This window comes from Rhinolophus sinicus, chromosome 3, assembly GCF_057876585.1.
Source record: "Rhinolophus sinicus isolate RSI-liver-muscle chromosome 3, RSI-T2T, whole genome shotgun sequence".
In the NCBI taxonomy this organism is placed as follows: Eukaryota; Metazoa; Chordata; class Mammalia; order Chiroptera; family Rhinolophidae; genus Rhinolophus; species Rhinolophus sinicus.
The window spans coordinates 65,663,308-65,688,098 of record NC_142503.1 but is presented as its reverse complement, the minus strand read 5'-3'; the positions used below and the strand labels follow the sequence as shown (position 1 = coordinate 65,688,098).

The 24,791-nt window shown below is 37.2% G+C and overlaps 1 long non-coding RNA gene across 1 annotated transcript in view; it reads right to left on the bottom strand.

Annotated features, from left to right (window-relative positions):
* LOC141570402 (uncharacterized) overlaps positions 1 to 24,791 on the bottom strand; it is a 458,083-nt gene that overhangs the window by 146,315 nt on the left and 286,977 nt on the right. The gene's annotated exons all lie outside the window — the stretch shown is intronic.

Below are 24,791 nucleotides of genomic sequence, written 5' to 3'. Positions count from 1 at the left end.
TAAGGGCATTTATATATGTAAATATATACATATATATAAATTTATATATAAATGCCCTTAATTTTATATATATATATAAATGGCCTTAATTTTGGATCTATTTAAAGAGGTGAGGAGAAAAGATATCTGAGGGGGTTCATAAGAGGCCTCCCCAAGATGTGCTACTTTGGCATGTGGATTATTTTGATCTGAAGGCAATAGAGACCCTGCAGGCTCAAGAGAAACTTTGATATCTTCCTTAAGGAATTTAAATTTGGTCCTTGCCCATAGTAAGAGTTATCTTAATAACTTTTTATGACCTATTTATAGGGCAAGGCAAACTTCTAATTACTGAACATCTGCTTGTCTTATCATCCTGCAAATTACCCTCCTCCCCTCTGAAGCCTCAGGGCATCTTACCTCATTCCTTAGCTCAGAATGTTACATACACCTCATTTTGCCTTTATATCTCTGAAATTCTCATGTATGTAGGATCTCTAACTCTCTAATGTACATTGGGTTCTTGTAAGTAGGTATATAATTTAATTTGGTTATTTTCTCTTGTTAATCTCTCTTATACAGTTTTTAGTATTAGACAGACTGAAAGAACCTAGAAGGGTAGAAGCCAATTTCTTCCTTCCCCAACATATCATTTTAACAAGCCACCAAAACTAGAATGCTAAATACCTTTACACTGTTTAGAGGCAGAATTTCTCTGATACCTGATTTACCTCTAAATTAGGAGAGAAGGGTATGGATTATTCCCTGTGAATTTTCCTCCCACTGTAACTATTCAGATTATTCATTAGATGGAATGTCTCCATATTTGCAACAAGGCCAGCATTTCTGAGCTCAGAGTATGCCATAGATGATTTTGTCAAAAATAATTGGACCATGAGGCAGTCCCTATTTTTTAAAATCCCTGTTGCACTTGTCCATATTTTATTAATGTCTCCAAGACCTACAGATAATGTTCTCAGCAGCATGCTCAACATGGTTGCCGGGGTAATCTGCCCTTTTGCACTTTCAAAGAGTTGAGGTGTGGAGAAAGTAGAGCTGAGTGCAAAGCAATGGATCGTCACACTATGACTTGAAGTGACCGCACTCAGTTGTAGCACCCTGTCATTTCATGCCTATTGATTTGTTCTTTCAGCCGAGTTGCAAATCATTTCTGGATGGACACTTTTTCTGTCTTTTATACTTTTTCATAGCATTCAACATACCTCTGCACATAGCAGGCATTCAAACATATGCTTAATAATTAAGGGCATCATTTCAGTGTTGAAACAGTGTATGTTGTATCCCAATCATCATGAAAGGCTGGAAATTCTTTTGGCTACTTGCTGGGTCCTGCTAAGAAAGCTTCAGGGATTGTTGGGCCTGTGACCTGAAACAGCTGGTAGAAACAGCTGGAGTCTATAGTTCTGTGCCATGTGTTGGGCTGAACCTACCTTTGGACTACCGACTCTAGAACTCAGCTAGCATGCCAGCTAGTGCCAGGTAACAATTTGGTCTTCTCAACCCTTAAAAAATAAGAAATATAGGAATGAAATAGCATTTTCATTTTGAAATATATTTCCAACAATACTTTATGATGAAGTGTATTGAAGAAAGAACAAATCTTGTTCCCATTTTGAAAGCAAAGTGACTGCTTGTAGATTTTGACAGTTGACCACTTCTTTGGCACTAGGCCTTTCCTCAAGCCTGTCTTCACTCTAGTCTGTCCCATGGGAAGCAACCTTTCTCTGATCTCAGTAATAGAGGTTACAAAGGAGGTGTAGAAAGGTCAGTTACCTGGACTACAGGCTGAGTGAAGGAAGAAAGAAAAGACTGTAATTTCTACATGAGAATGTAGAGAGGGGCTTGTGATGATTATGTGTAAATGACATTGAGGAAATATTCCTAATGGGTTTTAACAACAACTTTGAGAAGCACAACAAAAAAGTAGACATTTATTTTCTTAACGTAAGTTCAGTATATTTATTTCAAGATGATTTATAAACTTCACCACTTCACAAAATCTCTTTTGATATTCCTTTATGTTTGTAGTGTCACTAGCTTTTAGAATAAGTGTCACAAAACACTGATTTTACAGTTCCTCGTTTGCATATTTTGACTGTCCATTCTTTTGGAATGTAACCTAAAAATAATCCTACAAAGTCTCACTCAATTGAGTAGTACATCAAGGCTATTAAGGAAGATAATAAACCAGTTGTTTTTAACCACCAATAAGAACCCCTCAACTGGTAGCTAACATCCATTCATCAACCAACTGCAGTGTCTGTCTTCTACACAGCTGGCATTTTTTTCTGCAAGGCTTTTAAATCTCCCTTTTGTTATACATTAGTGGAGAGGAAAATCAAAGGAGTGTAATTTTTAGAAGGCATTGTGGCTACAGCATAGCTGATATGTTTTGCTAATCTAGGACAAATTCTTAATGCAAATTAATTCACCACTACCCATTCCAAAAACTGACACCAGCTTTAATTTAGAAGGGATTCTTTCAATACCTTGAGGCTACCATAGTTTAGATGCAAAAAGGGTATCTAAAAATATTCAGGCTCTCACAATTGGGAAATTCCCTGGGGATATTTGGTCAAGATTTCTGAAGGTGATGGTCAAAATTTAATGTGCATCAGAATGACCTGAGGGGCTTGTTAAAACACAAATTACTGGACCTCAACTCTAGAGTTGCTGATTCAGAAGTTGAGATGGCAAGATCTGTATTTCTAATAAGTTCCCAGGTGATGCTGCTGGTCTTAGGATTACCAATGGTCTAGAATATATCCTAAACCCACAAGAGATACCCCTAGCCTCTTGGCAGACCTGGGTATGTTAAACAAAAAGAGTAATTGAGTAAAGAGGATAGTGAGGAACAGAGATGCTCTGGGTTGATTGGTCAGGCCACACACAGAAATGGAGGGAACTACAAAATCTAGAGACCTCTTACTATGCTACTTGGATTTATCTCTGCTTAGCTCCATAAAAGAAAGCAAAATTGACATTTATATGATGGCAAACTGTAAGGCCAGCATGAGCAGGTCTGACTACCCACTGTTGTTTTCAAATGTTTCAGACAACCTGGGAACAAGTGCAAAAAAAAAACCAGACTCATGATCTAAACAATACAAGGAAAAGGATTCCAGATAGTACATTTCCCACAAAGACATTCCTTTCTATTAAAGGAGGTTAGAAGACACAGTGTAATGCAGCAGCAATTATTTTAGCGAGGAAAAAAATACATAAATGGCCTTTTCATAACTATTTCCAGACCTAAATATCCTTACCACTATTTACCAATGCAGTTGAAATGTGGGTTATTTCATTTGGGAACATTTCTTACTCATCAAGGAAAGGTAAGAAACAGTGTGTACAACATGTGGGTTTCATAAAAAGCTACTTTTGTTCAAGACATGTAAACAATTTGTCCCCACCCCCATAGACCTTCAGCAACCAACGATGATGGTCTTTGTGCCCAAGGTAAGTTACACAGATGAACCTTTAGGTTGTATTTTCTGGGTACTATTAGTCAGAAAGGAGAATGCTGATTTACAGGCAACAGTTTCAACAAGTGACCCTTGGCAGAAAGGCTCTGCTTTTTCAGCTGGCGCTGTTGTTGAAGTTCAGAGGAATAGCTCATCTGTCTCTATTTCAGGCGTCTGGCAAATGGAGAACTATTTCAGCATTCTCCATCCCACTAAACACTTACAGATGACTTCCATATTCTGGAGCATCTGCTGGTTATCTCATTTCTCTTATTCTGGGTTATTTTCCCAGTTGTGTTTTGAAAAGACTCCCTCCCCAGCTTTTATTTTGTAACCACACTATTGTTGCTGTTGTCATTTTGAGAGAAATCAACAGATGTGTCTTGTGTTACCCCGTGAGATAAGCCAAACCTGTGGAGAATCCGAAAACAGAAATGGTGATTTTTAAAAAAGGAAACAAAAAATAAATAAATTAATAAATGAAAAGCCCAGCTGAATCACAACTGTAAAATATGTTCAGGAAATGATTCATGGGCTGAAAGTAAACAGTCATCAATAATTTGGGGATTTTTTTTTTTGCAAGTTCTTATAAACAACACAGTACTCAAAGAAGTGCTATACATATGTAGTTGCTATATGTGATGCATATATGTAATATAACTGTTACTACTTACTATAAGTGCATATACTCGTTCTTGTATTTACTGATGTTTTGCCAGGTAAAGTGCTTTTCGCTACACCTTATAAAATATGAAAACAGCCAAATAACTGGGTTCTTCTAGAGGGAATTTTTCTTCATTTTCATAAAAGACAGACACATGTAACTCATAATATGCTCATTCCAACTTCTTCATTTGCTTTTTAGAGCACATGAATGGTGTTCTGCATATATTAAGGCTGTTCTTACTTCTAATTAATCCGATATATAGGGGCATTTACACATGAATGTGAATATTAATGTTTTATTCAAAAGCAGGGTGACCAGTGCCATTAAAGTTGTGATCTTGACTTGATTAATGCCCAGTGAAAATTTCTTTGATGAAAACTGCTAATTGGACAAAGAGGATGGGTGTTCTAGTTACAATCATTTCCTTCAAAAAGAGAATGCACAATGGCCATGTGATTAGCTAACAGTCTTGTTTCCTTAATTTTTTGAGATCTTGAAATACAGAAAAGATGAAAGAACAACATAAAAAACACCCTTCACAACACACAGTATAAAAAACATACCACTAGTGACGTTTACCCCATTGTTTTTCAAAGAAACAAAACTACAAATTTAGTCAGTCTCCTATGACCACTCCCTGCCATTCCATTCCATGCTCTCTCTTTCCAAAGACAACTTCTGCCATGACGCTGATATACTTGATTTCCAGTCCATTTCTTTTATATACATACACTACATATTTATTCTAGGCAATATTGTTTGTCAGCATTGAAAAAACAAAACAAAATAAAACACTTAAAAAAAACCCTGCAATACAAAATATCTTATAAATGTTATTTTATAAAGGATTAGACACACATTTTCTATTGCTAAAGCCATGGAAACCCCAAACCTATAAGAAGCCATGGTGCTACAGTCTGAATGTTTGTGTCTCTTCAAAATTCATATGTTGACATCCTAACCCCCAAAGATGTTGGCATTAGGAGGTGGGGCCTTTGAGAAGTGATTAAGTCTCGAGGGTGGAGCTGTCACGAATGGGATTAATGTTCTTATAAAAGAGGCCAGACAGAGATCCCTCACCCCTTCCACCATGTAAAGATACAATGAGAAGTTTGGGACCCAGAAAAGGATGCTCACCTGACCATGCTGGCACCCTAATCTTGGACTTCTAGTTGACCGCACTGTAAGAAATGAATGTATATTGTTCGTAAGCCACCCAGTCTGTGGCATATTGTTATAGCAGCCAGAATGGACTAAGACATGCAGCTTTTCTTATCTTTGTAATCTTAAATAGAGCATACAGCAGTGATAACTGGAACACCTGTCTTAGCCTTCTCTGTGATTGCATGTTAGATGCAGAGATTAATTTGAGGGGTTGGACTGCTGCTTGGACACAGATTAGGGGACATATGTAGGATGAAGGGTAGCACATTTAAAATTGTCAGGGAAACAAAACCATCATGTTCTGTTTCTGAAAATTAGGCAAAATGGATTTCAGCAGCAGCAGCTTGAGAAAACACTTCTGCCATCTTGAGAAGGGGGTTGGGTTGTCATATTGACATTGACTTCTGCTCAGAGAGGTATTGATTCTGTCCTTGTTTCAAGAGATGCCACTATTGATGGCAACCTCTGTCTTTGTATAACAGAGAAATCGAAAACACTAAAGTGAGCCAAGTGTCCTTGCCATGTTTTGGGGAAAGTATAGATTGCCTTTTCTTGCTGCCAGATACCATCTAGAGTTTACACCTGGTCTAACAAAAATGAGACCCCATATATCTGGTTGCTCTGTGTCTCACTCATTACTGCTATTCTTTGAGCATTTTCAAGGATTTGCCACTTCTGCTAAATACGACAGATGATATTTCAGCTCACCTAGTGGAACAGTTCACAAAGAGGCTTTGAATTACCTGGAGATTTCTCTGCCCATAACTGCTTTGCCAATGGACTTCCAGCCTCCCACTATTTTGTTTGGTGGTGATACTTCCCTACTATTAAGTATGGGCTGTATGAGTGAGGCAAAAAATTGAGAGGTTTATAGCAATAGATTAGGAATAAAAAATAAATACCTCTTGGGTGCCAACACCATGAACAATGATACAATCCAACAACAAACATACAATCATCTACCTTGTCATTTTTGGAAAACCAAAAATGAAAAGCATGTCTTTGTTATCTCTTCTATGAATAAAGGTTGTAGCTAAAAGACTTCTTTTCACTACTCATTTAGGTTAGCTGTAAAGAATACTACCTTAAATTGTATTCATACATGTTTATACAAATCCTATATTATGTTCAAATACCCAAACATCAAGATAATATCTTGTCAATAAGTTATAGGTGCACAGCCAATTTAAATTAGAAAAATGCTGTTATGGGTTTTGATGACAATTCTAGGTCTATAATTTATTTGCATATTCTAAAGACATATTTATGTTTATCAATTAGAGACTTAAAACAGAGCCATGACTTGGAATGGGAGACAGTAAAATTCAAAAGGAGTAGTAAAGGGAGGTGAGAGTGTGGGCATATTTTAAATCCACTTACGAAGAAACTTACCTATTCATTCATATGATTCTTTTTCTCCAACTGTGCTGAATCAAGCTTGCTAGGCATGCTTAAAAATATTACACAGAGGTGTGATGCTACTGAGGAAACATTTTTACAAGGCTGTAAACTTTGGTCTGAGACTTTTTTGGATAGCTCATGATTGAGAATTTCAATATACTGCATTTGGGCTTGAGGTTTTATTTCTGTTAAGACTCCCTTTGCTTGGCTCAATGAAAGATCACCTTTTATCTGCCTTATAGTCTCATCATAGCTGTGTGACATGGTAAATCTAATGCTCACATTAGAACTTGGAAGTTGAACTTCTTGAAAAACTCTTAAATAGAGATACCCTTGTATTGTCATTTTTTTGTTTATTGTTTTTGTTTATTGCTATGGAAAACTGAGTAAGGACCCCAAGTTACAGAATTGTAGTTCCTGACAGAATACGCTACCAATGTAGACTATTGTTTCCTGGTATTTCAATGGTTAGGAAGGTCTGATTATGCCATGAGAACCTTCACTGTTCTCAGTGATGCCTGGAATTTCAGTTTGTTTTTAAATATAGTCCCTTGAGTGTCACATTTTATACATGATCACTGTTACTCCAAATATAACATATGGCAGAACCTTTCCTTAGAGACTTTGGTTACTTATGAGCTTGGGTAATTGAAAGAATTTGGAGATGGAGAACCAAAGAATAAATATTCACATACTTTGCAGTTTTACCTAGTCCCAGATTGGAGTGAATATTATGTAGATATTATGGTTCATGGTTTGAGTGAATATTATGTAGATATTATGAATGGATCTTCTATCTTCCTCTGAACTGTTAGAATACATTTACCATATTGCATTCAATTTTGGTAACAGCTTTCCTAGGGCATTACTCTTGTTTTCTATAGAATTTTTCGGGAGCCACCTCAATTTCAACACAATATTTCACCTGTCTCTTCTTTTAAGAAAACCATTAGGCATGGGAGTGGGGTCGCCTCAACCCTGGATATACATTAGAATGAGAGGAAAATAATATTTGAAAAAGAAGTAACAACTTTATAGTTTTCCATGTTAGCCCAATTACGTCAGAATTGGTGGGAGAAAGGGGCTGTGCATTGTATTTTTAAAAAACTCTTTAGGTGATTCTAAAATGCATCTTGGTTTGAGAACTCCTGATTAAATGAAACATTTAGGATTCATTATGTGATTTATATATTTTAATTACTATTCTACCTTATATGTAATATGCATTTATTATATGTCTACATATCTGATTCCACCACTGTTGAAAAATAACCTTAAGGACATTGAATGGAGCTTATTTTATTTTGTATTTGCCCTAGTGTCTGTATCTCAATAAATGTTTGAATAAACGAAGGGATTATAATGCAGGCCATATTAGCCTATTTACAAGAGGACGTATGTCAGGTAATAATCATAAATGTTGTTTGAATAAATGAATAGAAGTGAAAAAAGGGCAGATCTTCACTTTTAATAGCCTCTGACACAGACCTCATGGACAATACGTATTACTAGTAACACCAGGTTATATTTCCATTGCTTGTGTATGTACCAATTTGTCTCTATAATATTTTCATCATCAGGCTAAAATTTAAGTTTCATGAAAGCAACAAATGAGTCATTATTTGATTGAATTCACTGCTTTTTATAATTTCTGAGAATGCCTAGCATCAAAGATTATTGAATACATATTGTTTACTGCCTGAATTAATTAAAATAAATAAATTTGATTTGACCACATTTTAAAAAGTTACCTTTTTGATCTACATTTGTTTTTATCTGCAATAATACTTCACACCCCCTCAATCTAAATAATCAGTGAGAAAATCCTGACTTAGGTAAAAATCTTTTTCTGTACAACTAAGGGCCTGTCAGGAGAGCTAGAAGTATCATGGATGCAGGTATTTATCACAGTTCTTGCTCAATAATTCAAACATGACCAATGCTAATGCCCTGTTGAATTTCATTTCTCTACTTCATGAAGGCAGTAAGACTTTGAAAGGGAGTTGGGTCTCCTCGCTGTGGTATCACACATAACCCGAATTCAGATGGCTGTGCAATGAAAAGTGAATGTTACGCCTTGTCCTTACCGAGCTTCACTCTTTGAGGAACTCAAAGAGCTTGAAAACATGATCTTGTTAATCCTCATAATATCCCTTCTAGGAAGTAACACAACATTTTAATGTAAGAAAATCCAGGTGCAGTGTTGAAAATACCAACCTGCTTTACAGGAGGGAATTTTTTAAAGATTTGAAATCTCTTTTAAGATTTTTTTTTTTGGTTTATGTATTTCAGACTTTAGGATTTTTCAGTGCTGTGTTTGGTGCCTGGTAAGCTAAAATGATCCAGATGGTATTTTCAACCCAAAGAACATTTGTTTTTCTTTTAACAGAGACTTGGCTACACATGTATTCTTTTTATTTTCTTCAAATTACTGTATACAGATTGTTTGATTATAGGTGAAATGTGACCAACCTTTGAGATTTTGATTAATTAATTTCAGCTGCTTTCACACAGAAGTGGCTTTCCAATGTGCAAAGACCAATACAAATTGTGATGACAATGGAAATAATCCTAATAGATAATTTTCCTGTACCCCCAAACCATTTCCTTGATTCAGTCACTTTATTTTTCTCTTTGCCTTCAGTTTAATCATACTCCAGTCTATGACATCACTACTGCTTGGATGCTCTTTTCAAAATGCTCAAATACTTTCTGGGTGGCCTTGCAGGCCAGACTATCATGACAAAGGTCCTCACCATGACATGGCTTCCAGTCATTTCCCTGCCACTAGTAAACCTACACCATAATGCATCATTTACCTCAGATATAGTCCTTATTACCCAAACACAATATCACATTAAATTCTTCCATACATTCACATAAACAGTTCCCTCTCCCTTCAACGTATGCCCATCTTTTCTTCGTCTAGCTAAATTCTACTCTGTCAAGATTCTAATCAAGAACCTCCAATACCATAATCAATTAATATACCATAGTTGTTGGTTTAATTTTTTTCTCACTCCAACAGACACTGGCTTTTTGAGGAAAGAAACTATATACTATTCCTCTTTGAATCTCAATATCTAACATAATAACTGACATAGAGGCTAAAAACACACTTAGATAGAATTCTAAGAGATTATTACTAATATTTAACATCTAATTTTCATATTAAAAAACTAATACTAAATAAAATAACTGGGAGAAAATATTTAGACTTATTTATTCAATCCATGATAGTAAAATTTTCATATGGTAAAAGTTGATGTTACCTAAGCAATATAGGAATGTTTAGCCTTTTCCACATTATAGACCTTCTTGATTGAATGCAATTGATATTCATTAAGATAAACCACATTTTAGACTACTTGTAATGAAAAGATAATGCCTCAGACCTCAATTATTCATTAAATTCTATGTATGTTTTCTAGTAAAACCTTGGTCCTTTTCAGAGGTTGTCCTTCAGCCCACCTCCATTTGAAGGTGGGAGGTCTATTCTTCAAATAGAAATCTTCTGTAATATTCTTAAAAGGATGTCACCAAAAGGATGTCACCCTTCTCCTCCAGTTGGTATAATATCAAATCATGTTCATCTGCCCTTAATTGGCAACATAAAACATTTTATAAAATATTTAAATGTAAGAAATAGTGCTTATGGAGTGCTGCTTAAAAAAACTGAAGCCATCTAATCTTAGTCTAGATGCCATCTGGGAATCAAGCCATGCCACTGGGATGCAATGTACACTCTTTTGGACCCTTGTAGCTTTATTTGTGCTTTGGCATGATGCCTTCAGTTTGCAATTTGCAATAAGAGACATTATAAGAAGCTGTTGTCTTCATGGCCAAAGGACCTCTTAAGGACATCATGCATTCTATGAGAGGACGATGCATGAGAACCACTTGGAGAGCTTGCCAAACTCCTGATTCCTGAGTTCTGCTTCAGACTGACTGAATCAAAATCACTGGAAATAGTCCTTGAGGGGAGTATTTTTATATTTTTTAAACTTTTTATTTTGAAATAATTTTAGTTTCCTATATACGATTTCAAAAATAACGTAGAGAGTTCTCATGTTCTAGTCCCTCAGCTTCACCCGATGATAAAGCATCTTACTTAACTCTTACTTCTAATACAGTGATCCAAGCCAGTAAATCGACAGTGGTGTAATGCTATTAACTACAGACCTTAATTTGGATTTCAGTAGCTTTTACATGTATTTTTGGGTGTATCATTTTATGAAATTTTATCACATTTCTCGATTTGTGTAACCACCACCACAATCAGGAAACAGACGTGTTCCACCAACCCCCCAAGCCTCTCTGTGTTAGCCCTCATACCCACACTCTGCCACAATCCTAATGCTTCGTGACCACTAATCTGGTCTCTATTTCCGTAGTTTGTCATTTCAAGACAGTTGTATAAGTGGAATCATACAATATGTAGTCTTTGGGGATTGTTGTTTTCTCTTAGTATAATGCTCTTGAGGTCCATCCGGGTTGCAGTGTCTATACTTTGCTCTTTTTATTGTTGAATAGCTTTCTATTGTATGGATGTGCCATAGTTTATCTATTCATCTGTTAAAGAGCATTTGGGTTCCAGTTTGGGACTATTCAAGATAAAGCAGCTATGAATATTTGTATATAGGTTTTTGTGTGAACATACATTTTCATTTCTCTAAAATGCAGTTCATATTCCAATTTTGTCAATTGACACTATGCTGTCATTTATAGCACTTTTTCCTCACATTTGCCTTTTAAACGATAGTTTCTTTGTTCAGGAGTTAGTAATTGCCAACTACCCTCAAAGCCCTTTCATGTACAGCTGTCTCTTCTGTTAAATCTGTTATTCTTTTCAACATTTGTTGCATTGCTATTATCCAAGAAGTTCTTTTCCACATGGAAGCGCGTTGGATGTTCTTTTTGTGGAATAATTGGCTCTTTCATTTTGTTTTATACCCCTTTTACAGTGTAGATCCTAAGATAGGATTCTTAATAGTTAAAAGTGTATTTTACATTTCAGAAAGTATCTTGATTCAACACTCCTACTTGACTGATTCTAATTTGTTAAATTCTAACTTGAAAATAATTTCCCCTCCAAATTAAGAACACATTACTCTATTGTCTTTTAACTTCCAGCTTTTTAGTTCAAGTTTAGTGCCATTCTGATTCCTAAATTCTTCATATTTGACTATTGTGTGTGTGTGTGTGTGTGTGTGTGTGTGTGTGTGTGTGTATGCATGTGTGTTTAAACTTTTCTATTTTGGTGTTATAAAAAAATAAATTTCACAGTGATATTTTTTAATTAGGAATGTTCTCAATACATTGTGCTAATGCTTAGTGGGACTTTTCAATATGGAGTCTAATGTCTTTATGTTTTAGGAAATTGTTTTATATGCTCTTATATGATTTTTAGGAAAATATATCTTCCCCTCCGTTTTTGTTTGTTCATTTTTTTTTTTTTTTTTTTTTTTTAGGATTTCCTGTTGGTTGAATATTGAACCTCCTAAAATAGTCCTCTTATTTGCTTATCTTTTCTTTCCTTATTTCCATCTATTTGAGCTCTTGTTTTACTTTCTTGAAAGTGTTCTTGATTTTTAGACATCAATTTTAAAATTTAGATATACTATGAAAATTTTCAAAAGCTCTTTCTTGTTCTCTGATTTTTTTTAAAAAAATTAAACAACATCTGTCTTTTTTAAAAAAAAAAGTTTATTGGGGTGAAAATTGCTAGTAAAATTACATAGATTTCAGGTGTACAATTCTGTATTACATCATCTATAAATCCTATTGTGTGTTCATCACCCAAAGTCAGTTCTCCTTCCATCACCTGTCTTTTTTAAATGGACATAATATCTTGTGTTATCTCAGGATATTAATTGTACGCTTCTTTTGTTTCCTACATTGTCTTGGTCTGTTCTTGATTCTTTTAATTTTTGTGTCTTTTTTATTTTGTCTTGTATGTGGAGGTTTTGGTCACATCTCGGGTTGTCCATGTCTCCCTGTTCATACTTAAATACAAGGAAACAAATAGCAAGCTTCGAACTTGGGGATGTTACTTGTCAAAAGTGGTCAATTCTGTAGTGAAAATCAATTTCTTTTCACTGAGGTCTCCCCAGAAAAGTGTACCTATGGCTTTCATTTGTTTTTAATCTGGTCCTGTTCAGTTTTTCCAATGAGTAAAATCACTAGTCTCTTGCTTCAGGATGGTGTCTGTGGCCAGGGTTCTTGTTCTAGTGGCATGGGTAGGAAGAAGGCGAGAGTCCTGTTGTTCAATTACACTCACTCCTCTTATTGTTTTAAATCCTATTCTGCCCTCCCACCATCTGCTAAAACTCTAGACTTTGGGGAAACAGATGTTGGTGGTATGGCTAAGTAGTCCACTAGAGTTGAAGGAAAAAAAAAAAAAAGAAGTTCAACCATTTTTTCACAGGTTTTAGTGCCTCTTTTCAGCCCTGACCCTTTTCCAACATCAGTACATTTGATATCTCTAAGTCCTGAGCCTTCTACGGTTCAAACCAGCTTATTTGCAATGGTATTTCTGAAGCTTTCTTAATTTGCACCGTTTTCTGACTTTCCTCTGTCCTCTAAAATTTTGTTGAAATTTCTTGTTTAATATGTTTTCCATTGTTTTGTCCACTTTCTTTTAAAATTTTCTTTACTGTCATTTTGAAGTTTGTTGGGGGGGGGGCGGTATAAATGTCTGTAGTCAATCTGCCATGTTAACGTTGATATATATCTACGTCGTTGGCTCTATGTTGCTTTACATTATAGTGATTATATTTACTTCTTGGTTCTGTACCTAAAATGGTTTGAAGAACATTTTCCATTTACCTCTAAATGTTTTGTTTGCATAATCTCATGCATCCCTCAAAACAATTAGCCAACAGGTAAGATAAAGTCGGGCTCCTAATTTCTACAGTTTGCCACCTTTCCCTGTCTTTAGTTCATATTTCTATCTTCATTTCCACTTTCCTCTCTTTTCCTTTTCTATTTCTTTTCTCCTATAATAATATATAATGTTTCTGTTAAAAACTATATCATATCAAATTTGGAAGAAGATAAATGGAAAATAAGGAAATGAAGGCAGCTAGAGAAGTCTTTGGTACTGGTTGAAAGTGGAATTAACACAAAAACTAATGTAGTTTTAACTTCCATTTTGAGTCAATTAATAAAATTTTCTTTTCCTCCTCCTCCTCTTTCTTTTAACAATTGACATTCTTAATTCTTATGAAGCACAGGAGGTTTCCTGTTGTGGTTAGATCTGAGAAGACAGGTGAAAAACACATGGCCTTTACTTCTCTGTACTTATACTGAGACCTTGAGTAAGTTCCTTTATCCACAGTAGGCTAATTCTCTTATGTGGAAAATGGGAGCTGATTATACACTAATGATAGTTTAGATATTTGCCAAAGTTATAGACTGTTATTACTTATTCTAGTCATATATCTCAATAAATAAGTACTGTTTTAGGTTTTTTAGGTTGAAAGTTATTCCTTTATTTTCTAACGATTTTGTTAGTATTTCGGTTTTTTTGTAGTTCCAGTATCTAAAACTCATCCCATGTTTAAGAGCCCCAACAAAATATTCCTTCGAATTGAAAATATAAATCATTTTATACCACTATTCTGATTAAAAACTCTCCAATGTTTCCTCAGGTTACCTAGAATAAAATTCAGCCTCTATATAAAAGCCCATTTTCTACTTCATCTGCCTCTATTTCCTTTGTATCTGTGCTCTAGCCATGATGGTCTTCTGTCTCTTCTTCAAGTTCTCCAAGTTTGTTTCTGCTTTAGAGCGCTTGCACCAGCTTCTCTGTCCATCTGGAACACAGTTCTCCATGAATTATTTCATATGGCTGCCTCAGTGTAGTTATTCAGATTGTAGCTTTAATGCCTCCTTCAGAAAGTCTGTCCCTGGGCCACATAGTAAATATAGCCTCAATATCCACTGTCACTTCCTTTCACCACCCAATTTTAATTCTTTGCAAAGCAGTTATCATTTGATATTTTTGTATTTTTTTTTTCTTTTCTCCCTTTATTTGTTTGTGGTTGGTCTCTCTAGTTGTTAAAAAGCAATGTTTTTCCAGTCTGTTTTACTTTAGGATTCTCCAGTGTTAGCAAAGTGCCTGGCATTTATAAATTAAACAATAAATTAAAGACATGCAGAAATTAAAGACATGCAGAAAACTTAAAACAGTAATTGGTTAGTAAACTTACGTGTCATTATTGGAGGAAATTGCTAAGAGTGGAACCACTGAAATATTCCTAGAATTAACAGACATTGTGTCTTTAAGATGATAGGTGAGAGGCAAGAATTTTAAAACATTGAATAACCTAACAGATTTTGTACTTTTTACGACACCATTCTGACAACTTGCAAAGTATTATGATCCTGGTTTCACAGGTAGGTGAATTATTAGGTTGGTGCAAAAGTATTTGCGGTTTTTGCAATCATTTTTAACCTTTTAAATAGCAATTATTTTTGCACCAACCTATAATAGATTTCAGATGATTGCAATTCATTTCATGTCTTCACATGTGATTTGGCACTTGCTTCTTAGATTCAAAATCACATAAAAATAATTTGACCATTGCATATTAAAAACTAAGACAGCTTAGAGATAAAGTTCACAGTCCTGCAACATTACACACAATTTTAACCAGTCATTGTGAAGGGACCAGGTAAAGACTTCTTTCACTAATTGGAGAAAACAAGAAATGCTATTAAAATGCTATTTTGGTTCAGAGATGGTTCGAACAAGGATAACCTAGATGTTATTTAGAAATTGTAGTCACTTAGTATTTGGGAAAACATTTCTGGAGAATATTAATAAATAAACATTTTTGCAAGTTAATCTTAATGAATTTGTATAAAAAATTAAAAGGTATTACGTTAGTTATTTAGAACTCTAACGTGATTATTTAATTGAGCTGGGTTGTGTTTTACAGAATATCACTATTTAAAAGATAAGATAGGTAAGAATAAGGAGTCATTTAGTTTCTGCATTCCACCTTCTCTGCATTCAATCATTCCAACACATATTCTCACATGATTCTAGCTCAGTAATCAAAACAGAACTTTAAAAGAAAATTGCTTGTTTTAAATGATTCCTATCAAGAAAGTAAGCTAATCGCTGGATCAAAAAGGCAGGCTAATTATTGAAATAAGCAGCTCCAAAATGTCAGAATCTTTATCCAGTCAATATTTATTGCTTGCCTACATCACAGTCCATTGCAGTTTGGCATCTCTCCTCAAAGTGGTGATTCAGAGGCCCAGCCTCTCTCTCCATCTTGTGGTGCTTCTTCAACACATGACCTTTAAATTTGTGTCAGGAGTAGACAGAGAATGGAGGACTGCATAGAAATGGAAAGGACCAGGCATAGAAAAGGTATACATTCTATTAACCAAAGCGGAGTCATACGGCTCCACTAACTTCAGTGAGGCAGGGAATTATAGTGCCCAGGAGAAGGAGGCAAAGGAATAATGGAGGCAAGGAGGCAAAAGGAGGCAAAATGATATTCTAGCTTACTCTTTCATCAATTCAAAGTATTAATACCCACACTATGGCAGCCATGGAAGTGGGCTACTCAGATCTCCTCCAAACGGACCTGATGCAGGGGCCATAGTTGACTGAGAGCTCCAGATGTTACATCTTTGAATCAACCATCACAGGCAAAGCATTCCCCAAGATGCTATTAAGTGTGGAAAAATCAAAGTCTATGCCGAGGGAAGTGGACATTCCTGAATTTCCCTGGTATGGTAGAGACAAGAATAAAGAGTCTCAGGGTGATGATATAATGGAATGGGTATATCGTATTAGGCCAGCAGACCCACCAGATGATTCGGTCCCATCACCAAGGCCACGAGGAATGTGCTGGTGAGAGAGGCACCAGCATCACTGAGAAGTACAGGTGGGCCTTCTCTGTGGGCCAGGGCTCACAACAGGAGAAGGGCTCCCAGGCCTGGGCTCTAATGTCCAGGTGGATTATGAGGCATCAAAGTAATAGACACCAGGGGGCACTGCTTACATCCAGAAACCAGAAGGTCACAGTTACTGTGAAAACCAGAAAGATCAGAGGGGCAGTCAAGAAAACTTGGAGAGATGGTTACTAGAGGATGGTGTTTATATGAGCAAAATAGATGGGCAGCCAACAAGCGTGCTGCTTAATATCTACAACCAGAAGGTGGTAAGAGTGGAAGAACAGGAGGTTGAGGGCAGTCACTTCAATAAACAGTCATAATTCCTTGTTCAGTTTCTGGAGCTGAGCTGATTTTTAAATGCAGAATCTATTAACAGAAGAGGAGATGCCTAGGAGGAGAAACCTGTAACCCCAGAGCAAGTATATAATATAATGACTGCCCCTAGTTCATCCCCCAAAAGGCCCATCATCACTTACTTCAGTGTCTTTAAATTGGGCAAAGGGCAATACCTGGACATTTTGAGAAATATTGCACACAGAATTTGAGTTGATAGTCACACTAGGGAACTCAATCTTATTATTATCCCCTTGTGAAAGTAGGGAGTGATGGGGGCCAAGTACTACATGGAGTCCTGCCTGAAGTCAAGTTTACAGTGGCTGTTGGGTCCATGGGTGGAACCACCTGGTTATTATTTCCCTAGTCGCTGAGCATATAATAGGGATTGCTATTCTTTGCAGTTGGATAACACCTACACTGAATTCTTGATCTATGGAATAAGAGTTATCATAGTGAAGAAGACCAAGGCCAAGTGGAAACTTCTAAAGCTCCTTTGTCCTGCTCCCTAAGATATTAAATTAAAAAAACAAAATTATCACATCCTAGGGGCAATGGTGGAGATCAGTGCTTCTATTATAGACCTAAAGACTATAGGGATTGTGGTGTCTATTATATAACCATTTAATTTCCAAGGTTTCATCCATTTTTATGCAGGGGCCTGACAGTCAAATTAAATGGTGAGTATTGCTTTGTTCAGTTTATTGTAGACTACCACAGGCTCAACCATGTAGTTTTCATAAAAATGGAATTATGCAATTGATGGATTTTGTGTCTTCTTTCACTTAACACAATGTTTTCAAGGTTCATTCATGTTGTATAATGTATAAGTACTTCATTTCTCTTTATTGCCTAATGATATTTCATTATATGGATATACCACATATTTTATCCATTATTTTTGTTTATCCATTCATCAGATTTTAGACATTTGATTTTTCCCCACTTTTTAGCTATTATGAATAATGCTGTTATGAAAACATGTATGTTTTAATGGGAACATATATTTTCAATTATCTTAGGTTATAGTCAGGTTATACTTAGGTCACATGCTAACTCTATGTTTAACTTTTTGAGTAATGCCAAACAGTTTTGCAAAGGACCTGAACCATTTTACATTCCCACCAGCAATGTATAAGGGTTTTAATTTCTCCACATCTTTGCCAACACTTGCATTACCTATTTTATTATAGCCATCCTAGTGTTTGTGTAGTGACATGTCACTGTGGTTTTGATTCGGATTTTTCTAAGAACTGATGACATTGAGTATCTTTTTATGTTTTTAATGGACATTTGTATATCTTTAAAAAATGTCTATTTAAACCCTCTGCTCATTTTAATATTTGATTATTTGTCTTTTTACTGTTGAGCTGCAAAAAGTTCTTTATATAGTCTGTATCCTAGACCTTTACCAGACATATGATTTGCAAATATTTCCTCCCATTCTGTGGGTTATCTTCACTTTCTTGATAGTGTCCTTGAAGTGCAAAAAGTTTTTTTTTTTTCCTCTTTTTAATGTCGATGAAGGCCAACTTATTTATTTATTTTTGATTGCTGATGCTTTTGGTGTTTTAGCTCAGAAATCATTGCTTAATTCAAGGTCACAAGATTTACATCTATGTTTTCTTCTAGTAGTTCTGCAGTTTTCAGCTCTCATTGCCTTTGATCCTTGCTGAATTTAATTTTTTTTTTAATGTTGTGAGGTAGGAGATCTAACTTTATTGTTTTGCATGTGGATAGTCAATTATGCATCACCAATTGTAGAAAAGGACTAATTTTTTTCCATTGAATCATCTTGGCACCCTTGTCAACTTGTAATGATTATTACCGAGGAGAACGGTATACTCAGACTTAATCCTATATCGCTCTCTGCTTATTGTTGGTTGCATCAAGATATTTTGCTCTTACTAAACTTTGTGTTCTGTTAGTAAAATTAGATAGTTTTTAGTCTTAGCTCTATATTTAAATAGACTCAAACTGCTCACAAAAACTTTTACCCTAGCTTCTCTAATTGTAGAATCCTCTATTGTGCATCATAGTTTGCTTAACTGAATTTTCCCTCGGGTAGTGCTCTCAACATCTCCAGGAAGAACACCTGGCTTTTGTTTCTTCAGTACATGTAGGTTAGATAATGTGTGTCTATGCCTTTTAATCTGAGGGTAAGTTGACCTGGCATATCTTACTGCAGGGATCAGCAAAAGTTTTCTGTAAAAAGCCAGATAGTAAATACTTTCAGCTTTGCAAGATGTGTGGTCTCAGTTGTACCTACACAGTTCTGCTGTTGTAGGGTAAAGGTTGCCATAGACAATTTGTAAACAAGTAAATATGGTTGTGTTTCAATAAAATTTTACCTGTGAAAATAGGTGGTGGCCAAATTTGGTTTATGGTGGTGGTAAAATGACCAACATGCTACTGAATCGCAGTCTGCCTTATAACTATGTGGACTTATTTGTTCAGTAAATATTTATTGAGTGCATCCTACGTGCTAACTCCTCTAAGTGCTCAGGACACATTGCCGGATAAGGCATAAAGAGGGCCTGTGCCCTAATAAACAAACAAACAAAACATAGGACAGAGAGAGAGAGAGAGAGAGAGAGAGAGAGAGAGAGAGAGAGAGAGAGAGAGGAAATGAGGAGGAATTATATAGAGAAATCAGATAGTAGGATGGGCAACATTTCATAAGGTGGCCAACAAATACTTTGAAGAGGTGATAATGAGAAGGTTTCAACTATGTGAAGATCTGGGGAAAATATTACAGTAATGAGGCAAAGCAAGGTTGAAGTCCCTGTGGTCTGACTGAGAAAAGAGAGACATACAGTGTTATTGAACAAATCGAGTGAAGGAAAGACTTAAGGTAGGACTTGAGGTAGGAGAGGAAATTTGAGAACTGTATAGCATTTGGATTTCATTCTAAATGCAGTGGGAGGCCACTGGAGAGTTTTAAGTTTTAAGTTGGGCAATTACATTATCTGATTTGTTTTTTAAAAGATCACTCTGGTCCTATCTGGAGAGAAGATTTTAGCAGGAAAAAGTATCAGAAGGAACTATGTAGAAGGTTATTGCTGTTTGCCAGGAAAGAATTGATGGGTCTCAGATAAGGTAGATGGCAGAGGCCTTGGCAAGAAGTGTATCAATAAAAGGTATGTTTGGAAGTAGAGTCAGTAAGACTTACTGATGGACTAGATTAAATGGATAAAGGAGAGAATAGAATAAATGATGACTACTTGTTTTTTTTTGCTTTGAGAAATTCGATGGTACCCCTTATTGAGATCAGGAAGATTGAGGGAATGACAGACTTTCGAGCCAGGGAATAGAACTGGGTGTGCCTATTTGATAGACAAAAGATATGAATGCATGAGGAAAGCAGTGACATATGTAAGGCTGGAATTTAGGGTGAAGTTAGGGATGGAGATAAAAGTTTGGAGGTCATTGATTGATAAAAGAGATGGGATAAAAGGTCATAGAAAAGACAAGAGAGCCCAGGAGTGAACACTGGGTCATCTCAGCATTTATGGCAAAGTAAGGTACGAAGGTGGTAATTATGCTGCTAGAGATGGAGGAGTCAGAGTAAAAGGAGGAGGACCCATGAGAAAAGAAAAAGGAGAAGGCATTTGGGTGAGGTATGAGGCAGAGAAGCAGAGTATAATGTCAGAGAAGGTAAGAAAAGAAGGGGTAAATAGACAAGTAAAGGATTGGTAATGGTTTCTTGTCAGCTCTTTTGAATGAAATTAACTACTAGGTCATGGCTACATATAGTAGCCTCTGATTATATTGTTTTCCCCAGCTAGTAAGAGGAAAGGGAGCTAATCTGGCCAGTGAGGTTACATGGACGAGGGGAGGCTACAGAAAGTTTCTCACGTACAATGTGGGAAATTAAAACCTGAGGATCCAGCAGAACTGAAACCAGTGCCAGAACTAGAGTCTGAGAAGTCAGAAGGGGGCATCTGGATGGTTACCAAAGAGAAGATGCCAGAATCAGATATCAAAGCTGGGTTGTGGAGCCAGGAAGGCAGAGACTACAAAGACTAGAACAAGCACAAGCAAGTTCAGAATACATGGGAGGTGTCTGGAACTTCTTTGCAGATCAAGATTTCTTTCTTTCTTTTTTTTTTAATGTAACAGCCCAGGTGTAGCAGTAGAGCTGGGTCAGGCTCAGAGGAGTAACAGATTCCAGCCCCATAACCGACAGGCTCTCTTTTCCAGTTGGAATGGGCTAAGGCTTCTTGTGGATTGTTGAGTAGAAAGCCCTGACATGTTCTGGTGAATCCTTGGTGAAAAGTGGTATTTTGGGAAGTAGAAAATGATTCCCCACAATGAGGGCTGGTTTCATGTTTGCTCAACCTATGCAGTTGCACAGAATCCCAAGCTTAGAAGGGCTCACACTTGGTTTAATGCTCTACTGTAATCACCTTGAAATTCTTAATACATTTTTTTTTTTTTTTTTTTTTTTTTTTACCAGCAGGCCCACATTTTTAGTTTGTACTTGGACCTTGCAATTATGTATTCAGTCCTGCCCATGATTGCTTTTCTGGCCACAGTGTCTACATTTTCTTTTGAACGTGGGGTCCAGTTTGAGTGGTAATTCTTTCCGCCTCATGGTTGGGTTAATGTACTTCACCTTGCTATAGGTTTGTATATAAAGATTAGCAGACAGGAGATTACGAAAACCCAAGAATGTGAACAATGTTTTACAGAACAGGTCCGAAACTGGGGACCACAGTCAGAGCTCAGGTGTCTGGATGGCACATGAAAGGAGGCTTTCCTGGTAAACTGTGGAGTGGTGACTGGAACAGAGAGGAGAAAAGGGGCAGGATGAAGGCAGCATGTCGATGAGTGGTCCACAACCACCGAAATGACAGCAAATCGTGGAGGAGGTGGTGAGGTTCTGCGAGCAAGCAGTGACAACATGAAACTTTATGAGCCATTTTGCTTTCATGTCTGTCCTTGGCCAGGTTGGCAGTCAGACATAGTATTCGGTGAATATTATTTTGGAGAGATGGGAAATGTAGGGCAATCTCTTCTATGCTTTCTTTCGTTTCTTGCAAAGCTAAGCTTTTGCTAGGTGGCTTATGCAGTCTGACCCATATATGATTTGAGAGCTGAAGCACTTAAAAAATATTCCCATCTTCTCCAGCAGGAACACAGTGTGTCTGCTCTGCTTTGCCCCTGTAGTCAAGGCTGCAGTGATAAGATTGCATATCCTGCAATAGCACCTGACCTTCATGTTGCTAAGGACCAGAAATTCCTGCTTCCTCAGGAGGCAGGTATCCATGACCAGGACCAAGACCCTGAAGATGCAAGCCCCAGGGCGTACTTCCACCAGCGTGGAAGCCTCCACTCTGCTTTTGAGACCATTAGTTTTATCTTGGATGTTCTGGGTTGGACCAGAGTGGACTAAAATCACGGTGAAGCAGACAAAGATGTCAATTGCAAAAATATTTTGTTTTGGGGGTATATGTCCAACCAATCCCTTTCCTTTCTAAGGACTCTGTGAGTGACATGGAAATTCAGTACTCAAGCTGCTCCCTTAAGAAAAACTCAGGAGCCACTGGACATCCTTGAGTGTTTGGGGTCTTTGAATTCAGGTCTACTAGTCTCTTATCTGTGGCTGGCATCCTTCATGGGCAGCAGGCAGTGCTGTTGGCAATGCTTAGAGAAGAAGTGGAGCTGTGAGTCCCTCAGATGATGATGATGAGGATGATGATGATGTCATGAATCTCTAGTAAGGGGACACTGAGGACCAGGGGAAATGTGGACAACCTGTGATGGACAGACATTGTGGCTCCAGAGTCCAGCTTCATGAGGGCAGTTGTACGGGGCACAGGTCCTTCTGAAGGTAGGTGCCGTTAGCAGAGACCTGAGCTTATCATGGTTTATCCTGGCAGATATTCTGTGGAGTCCTGGGAGGCTTCTCCTTACCCCTAAAGATGAAGGGAAAGTGCCCAGTGGGTTTCAGGACAACACCCTACCAGATTCTGTTGAGCATTAAGCCACAAAGATTTCCTTCAGTTTACATAGTGATGTTTCTGCTGGGCAGCCACACTTGCAGTACCTGCCCTGCCACAGAAGAGGCATAGCAGCCCTGTCTGCCCGTGAAGCCCTCTGTGTTAGAAGAGGCAGGCAGCTGGAGGCAGTACACGTATCTCCACGATGAGCTTCTAGACTCCTTTTTTGCGCACTGAACTCTGGGTCCTCTTCTAAATTAGGCTTCTCAGAGCCAAACCACTGAAACCAATGATGGGCTGAAAATGCCCAACCTCACTCCCTGACAGTTATCTCGATCCCCCAAGGCTGTCACCCACTTTCAATGCTGGAAATCTTTTGAGGTTACCTTGGAGACCTCTCTTTTTTTGGAAAGAGTGGGGATCTGTCTACCATTTGTCTTCCATGAACAAGTGGATCTCTAAATGTCATATTAAAATGTCTGTGCCTCTAAAAACAATAATTAAGTCCACAGTGGCTAAGAATATGTTTAAGTTTTGTCTCATAAATTAGTTCTTAGGCTTTGAGACTGTATGGAGTGCTTTTGGGAGAGGTATACATATTTTGTGAAAGAAATACTTTCACATTCCAACTCCCTCTCTCTGAGTTCTAAGGACGAAATTTTATTGTATGGTCAATTCAGCACATAATGGATTCTTCAGGGAAGGATTGGAGTACATAACTTGGGCCATGGCAGACATGGATATGTTTTGTATTCCTTAATTTACACCTATTTGTAGAGATGGGCCAAACCCCTCATTCTCCTCAGGGGTAGAGTCATTGTATAATCCGCCAAAATGCATGGATCACTATGGGTGCAGTGGTGACTACTCCCGGGTCCTGCTCACAGGAAATCCTGGGATGGTTTCGACAAGGGCCTTTCCTACTATTGTCCGTTGATGGAGGGTCTGTGTCACAGCTCTTCTCCTAGCACCACCTCCACGTGGAGGAGGGACAGGTGGCCTTGAGGTCCTCCTAGTCCAGGCCTCTACTAATGTAGAATGTTGTCTCTCTCTGCATTTGGAGAACTGGGCTATGTGTTTACTGAGAAACCTTCAAGATGTGCAATCCATCATGAAATACTTGTAAAAATGCTGAGAGACCTCCCACTATTTCTTTGAGAAGTGTGTTTGTTTCCCATCACAGCTGTAATGCATTACTATAAATTAGTTGGAGACTTAAAACAACACAAATTTATTCTCTCACAGTTTTGGAGGCAAGACGTTGACTATCACTGGATGAAGTCAAGGTGTCAGCAGGAGTGATTCCTTCTGGAGATTCTGTAGGAGAATCCATTTACTTGACTTTTCCAGCTTCTAAAGAGTGCCTATATTCCTTGGTTCGTGGCCACCACTGTCTTCAAAGCCGGCAATGAAGCATCTTCAAATCTCTTTCTTTGTGCTTCTTACTTCTGTTATCACATCACTGTCAGTCTCACTCTGACAACTCCTAAACCTCTCTTCTAAGGACCCTGTGGTCAGGGTATATTGGGTCCATTCAGATAATCCAGGATAATCTTCCCATCTCAAGATCCTTAATTTTATGCTGTCTGCAAAGTCCATTTTGCCATGTAAAGTAACATTCGCAGGTTCTGGGGATTAGGGTGTTACATGTTGATGGGAGACATGGTTTAGTTTAATCACAATAAAGCATAATTGTTGAGACACAAAGTTGGTGGCCTTGTTTGTGGTATGGCTTTACTCAAAGTCTTTTACAAATCATTTCAGGGAACGTCCTTATTTTTGGCAAAAATATTCTGTAAAAATATTTCAGTATAAAACTGTCCCATTTCGCCATTGCGGAGCTAACATGCAGTTTACAGCCTAATCGCAGACTGCTTTGCAAAGATGTGATTTTAAACA